General features: G+C 35.7%; 1 long non-coding RNA gene across 1 annotated transcript in view; it reads left to right on the top strand.

The window, feature by feature from the left end:
- The window catches only part of LOC125775724 (uncharacterized), a 13,786-nt gene extending 2,341 nt beyond the window's left edge, over positions 1-11,445 (top strand). Inside the window, exon 2 of the long non-coding RNA XR_007421331.1 lies at positions 10,096-11,445. This is a non-coding gene — a long non-coding RNA (uncharacterized LOC125775724). The remainder of the gene's footprint in view (positions 1-10,095) is intronic.
- Positions 11,446-22,570: the final 11,125 nt, after the last annotated feature.

Below are 22,570 nucleotides of genomic sequence, written 5' to 3'. Positions count from 1 at the left end.
ATTTATACAAAAATAAGTGTAATTTGGTCAGTATTTGTATTTAAAATAACCAGAAAGTGATAATAAATATATAACAGTTCGTGCAAGAGCCAACCAGAAATATAAACTACGGCTATCGTTACAAAGAGGAGGCTATGGGCCACGCATAAGTACCCCAATGTCCGGCGTTCGTGCGAGCGAGACGGTTTCGGGAGCGTCGCAAAGCTGCTGCTGCCGAGCTCGCGAATACCTCTACCACTGGAATACCTATACTTATGGACATAACGAACGAACAGACGATCGATTATATCTATTGGACTTGCCACGGAATTGAGAGATGTCAATATCAGTAGAAGTGAAGCAATGCAAAATCATGGCGTTCAGCGGGCAAAAACGCTTCAAAACGGTATTTGAAGCCAATCCGTTTGGTTTATCTTGCAGTGTTTTTGATCGACTTTGGTTTGAAAGAGACTTAAAGAAAGTGAAACATCGCAACATTTCTTTCCTTCAAACAAAATTAACCCAGGAAAATGTGACGGAATTTCGCTTATGCAGTACCTGTAGCAAATCGATAGATGCCAATAAAATCCCAACGCGCTCAAATGGTTTTCTTTATCCTCCAAAGCCGAGCGGACTGCCGCTGCTTGACCCGATCAGCATTCGATTTATTTCACCGCGATTACCATTTATGCAAATTCGTCGATTACGCTACGAAGGTAAACTATGGTATAGTCGGCCAGTTAGTCAATGTACCTGTCGATGTAAACAACATGGTGCAGCAATTACCGAGGCGGATAGACGACAATTTTGCTTTTAATGTCAACATAAAAAATAGACTCATTCATAAATCGAATTACTTGAGTGGTTTCGTACGTAGATCAGTTATCAAGGCCTGGCTACGTTATTTGGTAAACCAACCGCTGTACAAATGCTATGATCGACTGGAGTGTGTTTGACAAAGATATGGAAGATTATATCGGGCTCGAATTTCAGATTGAGTCTGTCGGCCCCAACTTTGCCACAGAATCTGAAATCCTGATGGCTCGATAACAAACTTTGCTGTGAAATGAGGAAAAATGGTTAGATATTGCTCCAGAACTCAGCTCCGATCAACATAATCTATGATGTTCACAGCGAGGTACTATCTTTCCCTCAAATATACTACGGTGTGCCTCGTCAATTCGACCTCAACGTGCTTGTTTTCATTTCAATCTTTTACTTTAAAAAGCGATTCGCTACCATAGACGTTTGACGTTAAAACCAACGGCCGTGTGCCCCGGCACAGCCCCACCCGATTTTTTTGGATTCGATACTGCACCGCACATCAACTTTTCGTTTTTCGACACCAATCCCGCGCGCTGCAATTGTCACTGTGATCCCCATTATTTAATAATTCGAAATTAAAATTTTAAAACATTGTACATATAATTTAACTTTAAATTAACATTGTACAAAGTTAAAGACTATAACAATAAATTACATTTTTATTATAAAACTTGAGTGACACGGATATTTTTATTATGTGTGGTTTGCCCATCTAAATTATCTCAACTTATATGTGCATAGTGATTACGAAAATAAAAATAAAAGATATAGTGGTTACAAACTTCTTCGCAGCACTCTTCTTCCTCCTTTGCGATATCGTTCTTCCACAGCCCTCGCCTCAATTAGTTGGTGGTTTTGTACGCAAAATTTTTTTAGCACTACGTATGAAACTGTCTTTGAAGTTTGTATGTAGGCCCCACTAACAATAAATTCTTGAAGATCGATTTTAATGTAAATGAATTTTTTTGTTGCCTTGGTACCTCCATTCCAATTAAATGTTCGTCGTACAATTGTCGCTATTTAGCTACTGCAACTTTTACATTGACTCTATAAAACCGATTTGTGCCTAAAGCGCCGCACTATCAATGCTCGCTACAGCTTATTAGCCTGACAGTTGTCAAAGCCAACTTACCCAAAAAATTTACTACAAGATAGAAATGATTTCATTGTTTAACAAGTGAGTTTGTATATGTATTTTTACCAGTTTTCGATGGAGAATCTTCTGTGGCATTCAACATTGAGCACAAACAACAACAGCCATCAAGTACTCTCCACCTGTACTGGCAGTATATATATATATATACTGAACGTTTTTAAAACCTTCAAACCGCTGGTTTGCTGGTACCAATATTTAAATTTCAAAATCTACCGACCAATTTTATAGTAGTCCCCTCAACAGTAACGCCTATCGCACTCAAATTTGGTTTCCCTCGACTATGTACGAGTATTTATGCATATTAGGGTGTCCGGTATTTCCCAGTTTAGTTAGACTTTTGTTTGCACATGTCCCATGAAGTTATAGTTTTTTGCCTTAAATAAAAGGATCCAGTGTAAAGGAACTCTTAATTTATAATTTAAATCGTGCCAAACCCATTTTCTTCTCCGATATATTTTATTTGATGTTTTGCAGTAATGATTTTGTCTCCAAAAAATTAAACCAACAACTTTAAGAAAAAGATTAACATTTTTTTTTAAGTTAAACGCAGTTGATGTTATGTGTCAAATATTCATATAGTACTCCTTGGCCTATGAGCAACATAGAATGCAGAACTCACTTATACGTATGATGTGTAGTGATGAGCGATATTTCACTACCGGTGATTTTTTCACTGTGATTGAAAAATCGCAAATCGCAAAAGCGATCACTTTTTATAAATAGCAGTTCGCTTCTATGAACTGCGATTGCGATCGCAGTTCGAAACTGTGGTCGCAGTTCGAACCTGTGAATTGCGATCGCAGTTCGAAAACTGAATTGCTGGGATTTACGATAGCAGTTCAAACCTGTGAATTACGATCACAATAGCAAATAGCAGAAAAGTAACAACTTTCTTCAAGGTATTGTATATATCGTATATGATATTTTTCTTCATAGCGGTTTGAAGTTTTGAGTGTGACGTTCTTATAATTTTTAATAATGGCAGGAAATGTATCAAGGAAAAGAAGTGAAGTGTGATGTTTGAAGTGGTAGATGAAATATAATCAAAATGGAATATTTTAATTTGTTTTAATAAAATTTTTAATTTTACTTATTGTTAAAACCAAATTTGAAAGCTTTTTGTGATGAAAACAAGAATTGTAACTAATTAATTTCAGAAAAAATTATGGAATAAAAAAATTACGAGTTTTTAATATTTTCCCAAAGAATAGGAAACTCGCGTTAATTATTTGGTCTTGAAAATATTAAAAGCGGGTATTCTAAACAAACAAATTATCAACCACACTAATGATAATTCCTTCTAAGAAATGTGTGAAACCATCATAGTGTCAGGTAGCCGAACCGCTCCAACATTTGCGAAAATGTAGTGAAAAGAAAGGCGGAAAACCTTGACTCGAGTTACAGGAGCCAAAAGAGAATTTGCCGCCAATAACGACAAAATGTTTCCGTCGTTCCCACGACAGTCGGGATACGTAAGTGGAACGGACCCGGACTTTTATTCGGCCAAACGCTGTCAAATTGGCAGAATCTGCCGCCACAACAACAACAACGACGTTTGAACGTCGACTTAGTTGCGATCGCAATAGCAATATAAAATCACAGTGATTTAAAAATAGCAATCACTGAAATCACAGTGATTTAAAAAATCGCAATATCGCTCATCTCTAATGCTGAGTACATTTGATGTATAACTTTAACTGCATATATCTTTTAAAGGAAGCAGGGGTTTAGTGATAAAAGAACGTGTGCAAAAGTTCTGGCCGATGTCTCAAAAGCTGAGGGACTAGTTCGCGTGTGTACAGACGGACATGAATAAAATGACTTAGCTGGCCACGATGATCAATTGTTCATATGTATACTTTGTATGGTCACAAACTTCGTGGCAAGTTTAATACAATATATCCTGTTCAACGTTTAAAAGATTTTGGTAAAGTGACAATTTTAACCCTCTATAACTCAAAACCTCCAAATTAACTATTTTTAGTGGAATCGGTTAGTTTTATGGGAAAAATATACAGAAATTATTATTTTTTTTTTTACTTTTTATTTATAACACATATAACACAAAAAAAGGGAGTGTACAGCTTACAGGAAACAATGAGTAACAGTGATAAAGAAAGTGGGCAAAATTATGAGTAAAATGGAAATCCTTCAGGACAAATGAAAGTTCTTGAAACAATTATTGTTTTTGGTATAGCATAAAGCTAACCCGCACTTTTCACACACCGTGTGAGTGAACGCGGCACATTTCGGGATTTTGCATCGGATTTTTTTTCCGCACATTGAGGCCAGTGCCCGACTTTCACTGAAGAAAAAGCTTCATTGGAAAAAAGTAACGGCACTTAGTTTGTTTAGCTTATGCTTGATTAGAGGAATGGAGTGTAGACTACATTCTACATTGCTTGACAAGACGAAAAAAATTACTACGAGTAGAATTTAGAAAGGTGAAACGGTTTGTTGCCTGTGGTCTACCATACGTTATAGAGGGTTAAATTAGAATATCACTTTTTCAGAATTAATGTTTTAAATGTTTAAGCGAGAAATGTTTTAGACATGGTTTAAATTAAAAGTAAAGTACATAATGTATGAAATAACAGACACCCTACTGCACATATCACTGTATATTTCTAAATTGAAATGTTTTGCTGACCTTATTTAAAGTTTAACTACTTCTAACTTGAGCTGTTTTCCTGGCATTTCATGCAGTTCACCGAAGCAACGAATGCGGCTCGATATGGCAATTTATGTTATGCAGCAAACAGCAATTGCTGTTAAACAGATAACTAATACATAGTTACTATGTCTATAGCTATTAATATCATACAAATATTTCTTTACTTTTACATAACTAAATATTGTAAATCCGCAAACAACGTTGGTCTTCTTCGTACGGCAATTGATTTCGTGGAAATCATAAAATAGCAATTAAAAATGGAACCAAGTAACACCAAGAATAAATATTTCCAAATCTCGTATTATACCTTCGAATTTTTCGTAGATATCTGAGAACAGGGGTTATATCTTCTTGACTTAACCAGATAGTAACCTTAGTTCCCAATTATATCTAATGTTTTGTGGTATGTCAGCTACCAATAAAAATAAGTGCAAATAGAAGCTTCTAGCGAAATCTTCGCTTACATATTTGTTAGATATTTTATTTACTTCTTCAAAGAACCTTTATAATAGCATCAAAAGAACAGCATTAGATTGGAATCCTCAATAGAGCCGCAAACTAGAAAGACCTGCCAATTTCTAACATTTAATTAGTTAATAAACATTTCATTATTGAGGCCTTGGAACACAGGAAGTTTAGAAAAATATATACATACTTATAAATAGTGATCTATTTCGAGGTTTCCTACTTAAAAAAAAAAGACAGAAACTTAAAATTTAATGGGAATATTTACTATCATTCGAAAGAACATTATTTGGCAGTTATTTCTTCAAGATTATCTCATTCAAATATTGGACGCGGCTAAGTCTCAGACAGTCCATCCGTTGAGTGCAATCGTCGATGACTCGTTTCGAACGTTTCGACTGGTAACTGGTCAATGACATGCGTGATGTTTTGCTCCAAGGCCTGAAGCGAAGCGTAATTTTCCGTACAAATTTAAGCCTTAATATCTCCCCACAGGGAAAAGTATACACGAACTTACTAGCCAATCGACCGTCCCAAAACGTGAAACTATCTGCTCACCGAAGCGTTTTCTTAATAAATCCATTGATTGATACGATGTGTTGGAAGTGGCACCGTTTTGTTTAAACTAAATGTCACCGAAATCACGAGCTTCAATTTCAGGTATCAAATACTCAGCTATCATGGCGCGAAAACGGTAGCCATTGATGGTTACGTTCTCACTGGCATCATTGTTGAAGAAATATGGGCCGATGATTTCACCGGCCTACAAACCACATTTCATTTCTTGATGAAATTACAGCTCTACATACCCAATGATTCAGAAATTGGCCTCATCGCTGCACAAAATTTGCTTATCTTGCTGAAACTTTTCGAGAGTCTATAAAGCAGAGAGATGTAGCTGGGGAAGTTCGAATGGTTTTAGTTTTTGCAAAAGCTGTTTTTGAGTTGTTTGATTGTTCAGTTTACAATCTTGTCGTTCCATAAATCAATCCGCGTTGCTGCGAAGAGCGCCAAATCGACTCTCCTCAGTCTTCGTGTACACTCTCAGCTCTTGCTGCTATATTTTTTTTACTAAGTGCTGGACACGATCTCGAATATTATTCAATAATGAATGCTTACTCTCAATTTGAATTTTGCAATAAAATTGAACGTTTTTTTTTAAATTGTTCGGGCGTTAGTCTTTCCATTGAAATGCCAACCAATACTAAACAAAAATTAAACGACAGCTTGACATTCCTTACGCGTGATTTGTCGAAGAATGGCTATTGAAAAAAAGTACTATTTCTTGGAAGACCCGTTACATATATTCAAAGAATAATAGGCTTTGATCCTACTATATTAAGCTGGGCTTGACGCCTTTTGATTTCTGGAGGGATAAGAATGGGCGAGTGGTATTTTTTGGCACAGTATATGGCGAATATATGCAAACTTTCTTTATCATATTACCACCATAACGAAAATAAAAGAAATCCATGTACATGCCAGCATTGTACCCAACTTCGTCTTAGAAGCTCAAAACGAAAAGTGCAGACCATAATACAAGTATGTGTCGTAAGCAGTGTTTGTATTGCTTTGCTGAGCACTGTAATAAATTTGCACAAAGTTTCGAGCCCAACTAAATTTTTTGTCCTACGAAATTTATGAATACTTGTATAAGTCGATGTACAATTCACTTTACATATACTCACTATTGTTAGTTTGTATAGCTTGGTGACTAAGAGGTACGATAAATATAGACTTACGAAGCTTATGTATCCATAAGTGAGCCATTATATATTTCGTTGTCATTTCACTTGTGATCACTGAAAAAGTTAGCTTAAATGTCCTCGTCACTCTTTGGCACTTACCATTTCGCCGATGGCTGTCGTTCAAGAGTCACTGAGGCCATGTAATCGAGCATACAACATTAACACAAACGAATATAAACGAAGATAACCCACGAACCAAGAACAAATGTTGCAATCCCATAACATAAAATATCAACGAGACAGCAAACCATTCAACCAGCGTAATAAACACCTCACTTTTATTTATTGTAATATTTCAATAGAATTTTATGTCTCAGAAGTAAGAGTATAAGAAACGTAATTTCCCTGTGGCTAAAAGACTGCTGGGAATAGTTTGTTTTACCATCGTTAGGCCGGACAACTTGCTCAAAGAGTTCGTGGTTGACATTGTAAGTAGTCGCAAAGGTAAATTGTGCTAATTTCTTGCTGCTGATTTAAACTAGCAAAGGCACATTATTTATTTGTGAGAATAAGTCGGGGCTGGAAGAATGCCACGCAAGCTTGTGAAGTTTACGGAGACGCTGCTGTAACAGTTCCTGTAGCACAATAATATTCGAGGTATTTAAAACTCTTCTTTAAATATTTGAACTATCTTTAATACCACAAAGAGGTCATAACGACATGTATAGGGTGATTTTTTAAGAGCTTGATAACTTTTTTAAAAAAAAAAACGCATAAAATTTGCAAAATCTCATCGGTTCTTTATTTGAAACGTTAGATTGGTTCATGACATTTACTTTTTGAAGATAATTTCATTTAAATGTTGACCGCGGCTGCGTCTTAGGTGGTCCATTCGGAAAGTCCAATTTTGGGCAACTTTTTCGAGCATTTCGGCCGGAATAGCCCGAATTTCTTCGGAAATGTTGTCTTCCAAAGCTGGAATAGTTGCTGGCTTATTTCTGTAGACTTTAGACTTGACGTAGCCCCACAAAAAATAGTCTAAAGGCGTTAAATCGCATGATCTTGGTGGCCAACTTACGGGTCCATTTCTTGAGATGAATTGTTGTCCGAAGTTTTCCCTCAAAATGGCCATAGAATCGCGAGCTGTGTGGCATGTAGCGCCATCTTGTTGAAACCACATGTCAACCAAGTTCAGTTCTTCCATTTTTGGCAACAAAAAGTTTGTTAGCATCGAACGATAGCAATCGCCATTCACCGTAAACGTTGCGTCCCAACAGCATCTTTGAAAAAATACGGTCCAATGATTCCACCAGCGTACAAACCACACCAAACAGTGCATTTTTCGGGATGCATGGGCAGTTCTTGAACGGCTTCTGGTTGCTCTTCACCCCAAATGCGGCAATTTTGCTTATTTACGTAGCCATTCAACCAGAAATGAGCCTCATCGCTGAACAAAATTTGTCGATAATAACACATTTCGAACCGAACACTGATTTTGGTAATAAAATTCAATGATTTGCAAGCGTTGCTCGTTAGTAAGTCTATTCATGATGAAATGTCAAAGCATACTGAGCATCTTTCTCTTTGACACCATGTCTGAAATCCCACGTGATCTGTCAAATACTAATGCATGAAAATCCTAACCTCAAAAAAATCACCCGTTATATGTATACTCGGAACCCCGTTGACAAGATGCGTGCAATTCATGAGTTTTTTAAATGAATTTTTATTCTTATAAAGGGTGATTTTTTAAGAGCTTGATAACTTTTTTTTAAAAAAAAACGCATAAAATTTGCAAAATCTCATCGGTTCTTTATTTGAAACGTTAGATTGGTTCATGACATGACTTTTTGAAGATAATTTCATTTAAATGTTGACCGCGGCTGCGTCTTAGGTGGTCCATTCGGAAAGTCCAATTTTGGGCAACTTTTTCGAGCATTTCGGCCGGAATAGCCCGAATTTCTTCGGAAATGTTGTCTTCCAAAGCTGGAATAGTTGCTGGCTTATTTCTGTAGACTTTAGACTTGACGTAGCCCCACAAAAAATAGTCTAAAGGCGTTAAATCGCATGATCTTGGTGGCCAACTTACGGGTCCATTTCTTGAGATGAATTGTTGTCCGAAGTTTTCCCTCAAAATGGCCATAGAATCGCGAGCTGTGTGGCATGTAGCGCCATCTTGTTGAAACCACATGTCAACCAAGTTCAGTTCTTCCATTTTTGGCAACAAAAAGTTTGTTAGCATCGAACGATAGCGATCGCCATTCACCGTAACGTTGCGTCCAACAGCATCTTTGAAAAAATACGGTCCAATGATTCCACCAGCGTACAAACCACACCAAACAGTGCATTTTTCAGGATGCATGGGCAGTTCTTGAACGGCTTCTGGTTGCTCTTCACCCCAAATGCGGCAATTTTGCTTATTTACGTAGCCATTCAACCAGAAATGAGCCTCATCGCTGAACAAAACACGCGCGCGAAACACATTTCGAACCGAACACTGATTTTGGTAATAAAATTCAATGATTTGCAAGCGTTGCTCGTTAGTAAGTCTATTCATGATGAAATGTCAAAGCATACTGAGCATCTTTCTCTTTGACACCATGTCTGAAATCCCACGTGATCTGTCAAATACTAATGCATGAAAATCCTAACCTCAAAAAAATCACCCGTTATTTTATATTGAAACATATCGTTAAATGACACCAAAGAGCCGAAACCTGTATAAAGAAACTTAAAAAAAGAAAGAAGAAGAAACTTTTTTTTTTGATATTTCGTTTTCAACATGATTTGTTATTTTAACCATTGTTTGCACGATCCAGCCTAATTCGAATGGGGCTTCTATTGGTACATATTTCTACGTTTAGAAATATTAAAATTTTACTACAAACCAAATTCTAAACAAACATTATAATATTTTTAAAAAATATTTCTGCGTAAATATCTTAATATACTACCAGAAGTACGGGTATAAAAATTAGCATACATTGCAACAAAAAGCACCAGAAACTCATAATTAAACTCCCTATGTAAATGATAATTCAATAAAATATCTTTTGGGATGTTGGCAGGTCCTGGTTTTGGATGATCTTCCACCTTTCGCAAAAGTGAAGGATATGCTGCTTGAAAATCGCCAGGCAAATTTTAGAAAGAAGACAAGAGAGCACAAGTTCGTTCGAATGATTTTGGTGGATATTTCGGTATAAAATCGTTCTTTCTCGACTCGTCCCAGCGGGATAATGGTTCACTGCTTACATTTTTCTTTAAAGAATGCTTCGAAGAAAATTCTATGTAGAATTCTTCGATACCAGGTAATGCATAAAAGTAAGCTATGCGGAATAATGGTTCCCCGCTTACATTTTTCTTTGAAGAATGCTTCGAAGAAAATTCTATGTAAAATTCTTCGATACCAGGTAATGCATAAAAGTAAGCTATGCGGAATAATGGTTCCCCGCTTACATTTTTCTTTGAAGAATACTTCGAAAAAAATTCTATGTAGAATTCTTCGATACCAGGTAATGCATAAAAGTAAGCTGTGCGGCTAAATTCTACTGTGTTCATATTTACAAGTCAAGTAAGTACGTGAAAAACGACAAATACAAATTGATGGAATAAAATTTATAAGTAAATTTTTTCATTATTTCGTCAAATCATCAAGCAAAAAGTTGGTTACTATTTGGTAAGTATTTCGTGTTTTTAACATTGAAGGACATAGCTTCAAATTTATAAACATACTCTTTCAACTTTTTTGTAGAATGTGTGAAAGTTGAAGGCTTCACCAAATCGGAATATATTCACCAAATTCAAAAAATTATCAAACTCGCCAAACGCAGTTTCTTCAAGTCTCGTTGCTTGAAAAAAAACGGCAAGAGACTCAGCCACAAAATTAAAAGAAAACCATAATGGCTAAATGAGTAGCGACCAACATCTCCGCTTTGGCAGCATCCCGGTTCTTTCCGCTAGTTACCCGTCTGTATATATGTATATTTAACGTTTTTAAAAATGTTTTCAACCTTTGATCATTTTATATATACATACATACATATACATTTAATATGTATTTAACGTTTTTAAACTATTTCAATTTGTAATAATTCGGTTCATTTAAACACATTTTGTTATAACAATTTTTAAGTGCATTTCGCATAAAATAAAACCTTTATAACGATTGTATTGAATCTAGTGCATTTTTCTTTTTAACAAAAAGTGTGAGTGGCCTATAAGGTGAGTTTTTGTACACATAATACTTATTTTCATACGAATATGCAATTTTTCCTATTGACCTTGGCATCAAAGAATTCTTCGTGAACTATGGCATCGAAGAATTCTTCGTTAACTGTGGCATCGAAGAATTCTTCGTTAACTGTGGCATCGAAGAATTCATCGTTAACTGTGGCATCGAAGAATTCTTCGTTTACTTTGGCATCAAAGAAATCTTCGTTAACTATGGCATCGAAGAATTCATCGTTAACTGTGGCATCAAAGAATTCCTCGTTTACTTTGGCATCGAAGAATTCTTCGTCCCATGGTAAGCGTAAAAGGTGATCTGTTACTTTTCGTAGGACATCGCCGTGTTAATTTTCATCGGTCGGGGTAAGCGATACAATCATGCTGTATCGTTTACCTTGCTCGCTTACCAATGTCTACCATATCCCGCTGGGGTCTTAATAAACTTAAATTTTTCTCAAAAAGAGTAAAGAGATATTTCAGTGCATAATAACTTTTGTACAATTTATAGAACGAAGCCAAAAAAGCTTTTACACACAAAAGTTACTCATACGCCCTGTATTCTAATAACTCTATGAGCTCACGATTTGAAAATTTCTATTGTAAGAGGGCCAAACTTATAGTAAATCATAAATATTAATAATAATTAAAGTAATAAATTGGTAGCAATTCTTAGAAGAGTTAATTTATTCGCAGGGCTTTGCGTGCATAAATTGAATTTTAAATTCAAATCATTTATCGACATCACTTAGTGACAACACTTTTCACAGCAGACATTTCTTTCTCTTTTTGTAACTGCTGACTCTCGTTTACTCCGCTCCCTAGAGAGGATCGATTGACAAGGGTAAAAAAAAACGTAAAAGCGGTTCCGAGCTAGCGATTTTTAAGGCGAAGTTATTTAGGGATTTTATACGTTTTTCTCCAGCTTTTGAGATATTCGAAAGAAATTTAATTTGGAATCGGTAAAATTGGAAAACTATATCACATATCTCCCATACAATCACTTACTCAGATTTTTTAGACTTCTCCTTAAAACTCGCTGGCGTGTAACCGGATTTAGATCGATAGTCTCTTACGCAAAGTTCTAACGATCCGTAGAACATTTCTAAAAAAACCTCCTTACACGTCACTATTGTCAATACTCCTTATTCTTTACCAGTTGAATTGCGCATTATTTGATAAAACTGTATGCTGAGGCATGTTTTAGTTGGGTTAAAAGCTCTGTATGGCAAATCGTAACATACTCGTACATATTTTTTGACGTATGCGCCACTCTTGCGATTACCGCCGACATTATTTTCAATGGTGATATGGTTGTTGTTGGCTTCGCACTACTACGATACATTTTACGACAATGTATCCTTAATAAAACAATTAAGAAAGGGCTAAGTTCGGGTGCAACCGACCATGTTATACTCTTGCCACTTGCCAAAATTAAAACCAAGGAGAAATACTTTAAGGCGTAAAACCAAGCATATATTTTAGACAAAAAGATACATTGTTATAAATAAAACACGATCTCTTATTTTCATTGGGACAGGTAGGTAGGTAGATAGGAGTGTAGCCCTGTTGTCTATAGGGCTCAGTTAGCACTTGATATGCCATTTTGTTACATTATTCGTAGAACCTCCTGTATCTGCTATTACGTTTCACCTTCTCTCTCAAACCATTTTGAGGTTTCGATGAAACTACTTATGTCTGATATGCTTTTAGTAGAAATCCATTCAATGTTTGGTGCTTGATGAATCCGGAAGATCGATTATCATTATATTAGGCATACAGGGGCTAAAGGAATTATACGTCCGATTCAACTCATTTATCAAATACAGACATGCCATAATCAGAGAAGTACTGTCTCTGAATTTCAATTTTGATTTGTGTACTATAAAGTAAAAGCATCAACTGGAATTCAAAATTGTGCTGTATGGGAAGTTGGTGTGGTTATTGTCCGATTTCGCTCATTTTCACAACCTGACATAAAAATAAAGAGAGAATGCCATGTAAAAAATTTGGTCGAAATCGGTTAGACGGGCCCCACACCAAAAGGTGAGCGAAGCTACGCCCATTGTCCAATTTTTACACCTTCTCTTGTAAAGCGGGATTTTCATCTGAATTCATCAATTTTCCCACCATTGGTAGGAGTTCTTTTAATATTCATTGGTCGAATTTTTAGATTAAGTTGTTTAGAAGATATATACATTAAACTTGCCCAAAGGTGTCCTTTGTTACAGCGATCTTCTGTATAAAAACTACAGTTTTACATCTTAATTTATTTCTTAGTTATGGCACTTTATAAGTTTTCGGTGGTTTGTGCGCGTGGCAGCGGTCCGATTACGCTCATCTACGAACTCGAATTTTCTTGTACTAAGGAACCTGCATACCAAGTTAAATCGAGATATCTCATATTTTACTCAAGTTGCAGCTTGCATGGGCAGAAGGACGGACGGACGGACGGACGGACGGACAGATGGACAGTCAACAGGATTTCAACTTTTCTCGTCACTCTGATCATTTATATATGCATAATCCTATAGGTAATACCTACAACTACTATACTTTGTAACAGCATATTGCAAGAGCATAATAACACTAACAGCAACCAACAACAATTGCTGTCTTCAATATTCAAACATATTTTTATATTTTGACATACACACATTTCGTGTGAATAATAAAAAATTCGGTGCACAACTTTTCAGGAAAGCTACGTGAACAGATTTTAAATATTTTTTTATTCACGCTCTTGTTGTGGTTTTTTCGATTTTATTGCAATAACTGTGTGTTATTTAAGTTGAGTGGAATAGATTTGGTTGAATGGTGCTGATTGAATTGTAGACAAACAAGTTCGTGCAGAGTTTTCAATAGTATCGTAGATGTGAAAAATTATCCATGGGAGTTGGCGTTGTTTGATAGAATTTTTATAATTTTTCATTTTGCTATTATTATTACTTGAATATAAAGTATAGAGGCAGAACTATTACAGCATTTGGTAATGTAAACAGTATATTGAAATAATCTATTAAAATGAATAAAATTACGTATTTGTTTTCTTTCATATTTCTACTGAAATTTGGAAGCATTATACATAGAAATTTATCAATATTTATTTTGTCGTCTTCAAAGTAATGCCCACCAGGTCAATACACTTATACTGTATGCTATATAGTTTTTCCAACACTCGAAACAATTTTGATACGTCCTTTTTAGGATGGCCTTCAGCTTCTTCAGAGAATTTTGTCTCTTCTCTTCGATGGACTAAAAACGGGTTCCGTGGAATGCCAGTTTCATTTAGAGGAGCAGGAAAAAATCACAAGGAGCTAAGTCTGGTGAATACGGTGGTTGATCGATGATATTTATTGGTTTTTGGCTTGGAATTTGGTCACTATCGTGACTCAGTGCGATGGTGCATTATCATCGTGTAAAATCCATAAGTTTTTCTTCCACAAATTCCAACATTTCATATATTATGCCCGAATTGGCTTGATTTTATTAAATTTTATTATGCAAATTTATACAAATAAACCACTTAGTCCTACTAATAGCCTATTGATAATGATACTGATAATATAGTATGAGGAAAGAGGAAATAAACTGTCGACTTACTGCTACTTTGGCAGCTTAACATACTGTGCGTGAATGTTTGTTTATTTTAATAATTGCTAAAAAACGCAATAAATTTGCGATTGGATCTCACAGTTGAAATAATAAATGTCTATATACATAAGTATAGGTCTGAAGCTTATATATATATTAAATAAAACCTATTATGGTTATGAGCGATTCCTTCAGCGAATTTCTTTTATATATTTTATGGACGACAGCATTTTCTATATATATAAAAGAAAGTCGTGTTAGTTACATCACTTATAACTCAAGAACGGCAGAACAGATTTGGCTGAAAATTGGTAGGGAGGTAGCTTAGAGCCAGGAGACGGACATAGGATACTTTTTATCTCTTTATGTCAAAATTTAATACAACTCATAAATACAAAAATTATATTTCAAATCATAAGCATTTGTTCAAAATTCATGTTTGTAGGAATCATTTCAATATTTCATTTCTTCAAAAAAAAAAAAAAAAAAACAATAAAAACAACCTTACATCTTCGTCTATATAAATATGTATGTATGTAAAAATGAATCGCCAAAATGTATGTACGCTCATAACTTTAATACGACTGAACGAAATTTGATAATTCTTTTTTTAAAATATTCGTTTAGGTTCAGGGATTATTCGAATAATTGCCGGAAAACCCCTAAAAACAGTCCTTTTCTTTTTCTCATACAAACGAATGAATGTTTGTTCGTTAGTAACGCTAAGAGAACGGCTGAACCAATATTGATGAAATTTTAAGAGGTTGTTCGTTGTGGATTAAGGAAGGTTTAGAAATAAACACATCTTATACTTTTCATGAAAAGTCGGCAAATTGGATAATTCCAAAAAGTAACTTTTTTCCAAAAACATTTTTTTTCAATTTCTGTTTTGTTTTTCAATATTTTGATTTGGAAATTATTTGAATAGTTCAGTCTCGATCGCTTGCTTTTTTATTCCGGCTATTCAAGAGAAAAATTATTACTATTACGATTTACGATGCTTTACGACAGGTTGTGAATTGAACAATTGAAAATTATTCAGTGAAAACTTTACGTGTGTTTCACACAAAGAGGTCAATTGCAGATTGAAATTTGTTACGAAGCCACCAAGAGATCGCCCTAATATCGGTCGGTGTTCTTTTTGACATCAAAGTATTGCAGCCCAAGACAAGGCAGGAAGTACTCCCAGGACGCGGTGACATATGTGCGGAATTATGGATCGCGGTCAATCAGTAAGCGATCGTCACGATGGCACAGCACGACTTTTCAAACAACAGTTACGATGTTTGATTGACTTTAGTTAGATGTACTCTGTTGAGTGGCAAAAGAGAGGTTTGCCGCACGCACACATTCTTCTTTGGATGATGGTTACACCAGATCAAATTGATGAAATCATTTCTCTGGAAATTCCTGATGTAGAGAAAGATCCAGTATTATATGAAGTGGTGGAAAGCAATACGGTTCATGGACCCTTTTCGGTTTATATGTCTAACAATAAATGCACGAAACACTATCCGCTTGCTTTTCTTTAGGAATCGCAAAGCGGAAATGATGGATATCCACTCCATCGTCGTAGCTCATCAGACGACCATACAACTTAGAGTAGTGAATATCGAAGTTGACAACATATGGATCGTACTATATTCTCCACTGTTGTCTAATTCACATTCTAAACTCATATCAATGTTTAGTATTGCAGTTTGGTGTAATCTATAAAATACGTTTGTAAGTACGTCACCAAGGGAAGCAACATGGCGCTTAATGGTCTTAAACGATACGGTCCATACGTGAACTGCAATAAAGCGCTTTGTAGGATATTTACTTTTGCAATTCATGAACGGTTTCCGATTGTTGTGTGTCTCGCAGTTAATATGGAGATTGGCCAAAGAGTTTATTTCAGCCCAGAGAATACATTACAGCCGGTGGTAACACCGCCAACAACAAAACTAACATTGACGAGTTTTTTTCTCAACTTTCGTCAGTGATCCGCTTACGAGAACATTGCTCTATTTGAAAATACCTTGCATTCATGGAATGCATCGTCGAAGAAATAGTTACGCTGAAAGCAAGACCGAACAGTAGATGGACATTCAGGTGTGTTCTCAACTAATGCATTAGGATGAATTTACACAACCCACCCAAAAAACGATGATTGCTTCTACCTTCGGTTGCTACTGATTAATGTACGCGGCGTATTGCGTACTGTGAATGGTATGGTGTGTGGAATTACAATTGCTGGAACACGATAATCAGTGGAAACAAATGTTGGACGATGCGATAGCTACTTCGAATGCCACTGAAGTTCCCACACTTTTCGCGATAATCATTTCACCATATCAGCCTTTAAATCCGCGTCAATTATGATATACGAACAAAAATGACATTGTCGAAGACATTTTACATCGTATTCGCTAAAAATTGGAAATGGGTCTATTCCGGTTGATGCTTCCGGTGGTTTGATATCAATTCCATCTGCGGTTTATCAATTCACGAAAGATGAACTCATCACCAATCTTCAGACATTGGCCAAATTATCTTAACTATGATTCCTTAAATGCACGCGCAATATTAACTGCCAAAAAATACAGATGTTCTTGACTTAAACTGGAAGATTCAAAGTCAAATTCCGAAAGACTTGCGCTCATACAAATCGACCGATCGTCTTGCCATTGAAGACGTCGCCGTGAATTATCCAGTGGAGTTTCTAAATTCTTTGGAGAGGCTTGGTATGCCACCGCATCATTTGCGTCTCAAAGTTTGATCTGTCGTTATTATGTTTTGCAATCTGCAAGCGCCGAAACTATGTAATGGAACCCGATTGATTGTGACGCAGCTATCGAATACAAAAGGCTGAATGCTTGATTCAACGAATTTCTTTGAGTTCCAACGATTTGCCATTTCAGTTTCCAGCGAAAATTGCATTTGAGATGACACTCAACAGGACACAAGGATAGTCGCATAGTGTGTGCAATAAGTTTGGAAATTCTATGTTTTTCACACGGCCAGATATACGTGGCGTGCACACGAGTTGGAAAGCAATCTTTTCTGTACACCGGAACAGAAACCAAAAAATTTTGTTTATCAAGCTGCGTTACATTGAAAAAAAAAAAATGAAATGATAAATTCAACTTTCTTTTCATTTCAAAACACATAATTTCACGCAGGACAACGGCTGCGGGGCCAGCTAGTTGTTATTAAATATAAGCCAAAGCTCTTTAAAAAAATTTCAAATAAGAAATCAGGTTAAAATGAGGTAGCGCCATCTTTTTTGTTTAACACAGTAACCATAGGCTATGTTGGATATATTTACGAATCTCATATGAGATTGAATAAAAATTGAATCAAAGAAGAATAAGAAGAAGAAGTATGATACTTCTTTAAAACTAAAATATAATATACATTATATAACATATGAGACTTACTGACCAACCTTTATAAATTTTTTATATCACTAAATCCCAAAACATTTTATATCGTCACATGAAATGCAAAATAACGTATCATCAAAAAATTCGAAATTGAGTGTCTTATTGATTACGCTTCATTACTTCAAATTACATACATAATATTACATATGTTCAACATTTTCAGGTTCCGCTGTCAGATATAAACCAGTTTTAACCAATATTAAAACTTTGTTTCACTTATGTTCCATTTTATTTCGTGTTTCATTCATGCCACTGTAAATTTCAGAAAATGTTGTTACGTTATTTTGCATTTCAGGTGACGATATAAACGATTTGTTGTTTCTTTAACTAACTTTGAAGTTTAACTTTTATCGATTTGATAAACAACGAACGTTTTCAAAATAAGCGTTCGGCATTCTACCTGTAACTTATTTTAATAAAACGTATTTGGTAAAGTTACATTCCTTTTGCAACCTATTTCGAAACTATTAAGCATTTTTTAAATTAAGAAATAATTATTCGTTCAGGAAGGCCCAGGTCTGTACAAATACTTATGCATAACACACACATTAATACAGCCATAAAAGCCCCAATGGCTGATATTTAATTTAATTTTTCTCTGTTAACAAAACTCTAAAGGATGAAATGCGTGCCGCCAAAAGGCCATGCACTACCACTATACTTTTTTTTTTAATTGATTCGCACTTTTTCGGTCGTTCGGAATTTTCTTCAGTACTGTTTTTTTATGATTTCAGTAAGCATAATTAAACTAAATTATATTGTCTAATAATAATAATAGTTTTTAATTTATTATTTATTTATTTATTTAATCTGTAAAACACAAACTAGCTGGTTGTACATAATTGGCGGATTTTATTGCCTTTAAAGTTATAAAGCGACTAAACGTCATGTTTCACTTAAAGAACAATTAAAGTCAACATTAATTTCATTTATAAAGTAAATGAAACTAAATCCAAAAAATTAAAAATATCAGTTTTCCATCACATGTCAGTTTCTTCCATTCACGCTCATTTTGTAGAGCTCACTACCTTTAAAATGATTTTTTTATAACTGAATGTGATTCGATAAATAATTGTCACAAACTTATTTCTAAATAAAAAATTGCAATACCGCAAAAGGTACCGGTATAAAGGGTTGTCAAATATGCACAACATTTGAAAATTTTAAGTGGTAAGGTTTGCGTGACCACGAGTTAGGCATGGCGGATCGACGCACATGATCAGCCCGCAGCATTCTTTGTGACACTTGATTTGTTCGTAGAAATTTGGCATATTGGTTCGAGAAGTGTAACGGTGGCGCTGGCGGTACAAACTATGTTGTTCGTGGATGTAGTATTGGCAAAAAGGATATTGTTGGTGGTGCCAATTGCATTTTCGTTTAATTTTACAATTAAAATTAATGGCTGTTTAATTGGATTGTCTGGCGTGTTTTTTGGCATTCTCCCATGCTTGAAAAGCCATCGCGCACACTGCTCATTATAAATAATTGAATCATCGCTGTTATTGTGTTATTGTTCCAAAATGTATGCGAAGGTAAATGAACATAATGCGCTCAATGCTCTGGCTTGCAATTGATATGACAAACGTAATTTTCATTAACAAAAGCAAATGAAACTATTGAAATGTTGGACATTTCAAAAATAGTTTTAATGAGAAAAAATTCATAGCCTTTATGATCGATTCAATATACATACATATGTAAGTGCGTGCACGTGCGTCAATTACAGTATCAGGCAGCCTTTTGGTCAAATAATACTACCAATAATAAGTTAGGAAGTAAGCAGACAACTATTTATTCAAACGTGCGAGCTTAAAATTATATATGAACCTTTTTTGAAATATTATCGCAAGAGTGGAAAATTGTACGAGCTTTCGTCTAGCGCAAACATCTAAAATTAGGAAAAATTTCAAATATGATATTTTCTGGTATTATTACAAGCTATATCGCCGGACAATAATGAAAAGTGGATACAGTTAAGGCGTGCATATCTAGTTTCAGATATAATCAGCGGGTATTTTGTTGCGTGTTTGTATTCATATTTATTTAAATAAGTTGGAATTTTAACTTTTTCTCTTCATTTTATTTTGGGTTTTGTGGTTGAAGACAGATAAAGTTTGTTTAACAAATTATTTTGGAAAGCTTTTATAATAACTTAAAATATGAATAAGTATGTAATGTTGAAATCGCGAAAGTAATGGATATGACGACGACTGCTATTTAACAAATATTGAAAAACCTGTAGGAAAGAACAATACATACTTATTTTTGAAAAGATCATGCAATTTCATTATAATTCAATTTACTTCAATCGTAACCTCCCAGACTGACTGGTTCTTCACTGCTAATGGTAGCATATAAATTGCAACAGTCAAAAGCTCTCCAATAAATTTTATATGAACCAAAAAATATTTCGTTAAAATTATCTGACAGAAATTTCACACTGAGCAATGAAATATCTTTTTAATTAAGTCAATTAAGCGCCAAGCAGTCTTTCTTCACACACAATTATTCAAATACATACATATTAATGCTGCAGTAAACAATTATACTTTGGCAAACTGCCAAATAAAAAGAGGAAGAAGTCAAGAGTTGTCGGCTTATACTAAAGAGAAAAGCTATTCCATTTTTAATTTTATTTGAATTTTAGGACAAAGAACAACTACAAAAGATTATATTCAAAAGATATAACTTCTCTCAAAATGAACTACGGTTTAGAGTGGTTTGTGCGGGTCAGTCGAATCATCTTCAAAAATGATGCCGGTGCGAACGTATCTCGGCAAGATAATCGACTGTTTGATGATTGAAAATAAGCTCGTTGTTGGATTTATTGCGAGAACATTTCGGTCAATGGCCAAGATCGTGGGATATCACACCGTTAACCATTTCTTTTTTTTGTTGAAATATGTAAACTCTATAGTCTATACAGACAATCGCACCTCGGTTTAGGCCTTGAAGCATCGTATCACACATGTCATTCGCCAGTTATTAGTCGCAATGCTCGAACGAGCCATTGCAAATTTGATTCAACGGATGAACCAGCTGAGACGTAGGTCAATATCTGAAAGATATAATCTTCAAAAGTAAATGCCAAAGAATGTTCTTTCGAGTGATAATAAAAATTTATCATGCAATTTGAATTTTCTTAAAAAAAGGAAGTAACCTCGAAGTGGATCACCCTTTTCTCTACTTGTCGTAAAACCAAGTACCCACATTGTAAAATTTTGTGTCGGTATATGTGGGGAAAACCACAGGCAATTTCGCTGTGGCTGCTGGTGCGGCCGGATGTGCGAACTAATATGTTGAAAAGCATTAATTTGACACAAATTCAGACAAAAGGCACATGAGAAATAGTTTCGCTTAAACATATGCAAAGCCGTTGAGAGCCCGCCAATTGAATGCAATTAATCGTGGTTGTCGCATAATAAAACAAAATCGATAAGCTTTTCCATTTGGTTCTGAAATTTTTTCTTGTCATTGGTCTTATGTTGAGGATTTAAGAATGACAATGCTACAAGTAATGGATTATATTTTTTAGTCCTATTAATTGATGGTACTATATAACTAGTATACTTGTATGAAATATACTATATAAATGTGTTTTATAAATTAATCATGACTTATACATTTTTTGGGCGGTTCTAAAATATTTGTGTAACCTGAACAGGACATATTAAGTTTGCCACAGTGTTTGTACGAAGTACACGTTGGAGACCCTCTAAAATATATTTCTGGAAATATTAACTTTAGATTAAGGGCGGATACATATAAAAGACTTAAGAAAATAAATATAATAGGATTTTTTTTAATTTTCTCCTTTGGGATGTAGTGCAGGTCGCCTCCACGCTGGTGAATCCTGGGTAACGCCAAATGGCCTGCGGCCTACACGGCCTGACAACTCCCTTACGACTTTGGCACTGAACTGGCTTTTTGTAGAGTAGGTAATCTTATTTGGATCTGGTAGAACCCTGGGCTGGTGATGGCGACATTCTGGCACCTGAGTATGAAGGGGTGACACCCATCAGAAATGGCTGCTGGGCTAATGTCGCAACTGCCTCCGTCCCGTTAAAACCCTGGCAGGCCTCAGAGTACGTTCCCCCCCCGTCGTCGTTAAGTTGGCGTGGTAGGTGTAAGTTGAGAGTACTCCTTCTTTGCGCTGGTCGGCTCTGAACGTATTGCCTCATAAGGGCGTACGTCAACCCTCGCCTTGGCCTCGTCACTGAGATAACCTTGGGACCACAAAAGGCGACTACCTTCCGGGGGACGGATAGCGGCTCTGAGTGGGGACCCTCTTAGCATGGACAAGTCATTCACAAACAAACCAACAAACACAACAAACGGAAAGACGACGAAGGGAGATGAAGGGACGTCGAATTCGACACCCGGATTCGTTCCAGGCGGGGCTGCTGCTCCTGTGGCGACGAAACCGTCGCTGAGTAGCTGCAGCGACAGGACAAAGCCCTCGACAGTAGTCTCCTTATCAGGCGGAAGAACGGGGGCTAAAAAGGTAGTGAAGGGTGGAGCCTTCGTGCATGGCGGA

The sequence above is a fragment of the Bactrocera dorsalis genome, chromosome 1, assembly GCF_023373825.1.
Source record: "Bactrocera dorsalis isolate Fly_Bdor chromosome 1, ASM2337382v1, whole genome shotgun sequence".
NCBI lineage: Eukaryota > Metazoa > Arthropoda > Insecta > Diptera > Tephritidae > Bactrocera > Bactrocera dorsalis.
This window is presented reverse-complemented; position numbering and strand designations above follow the sequence as displayed.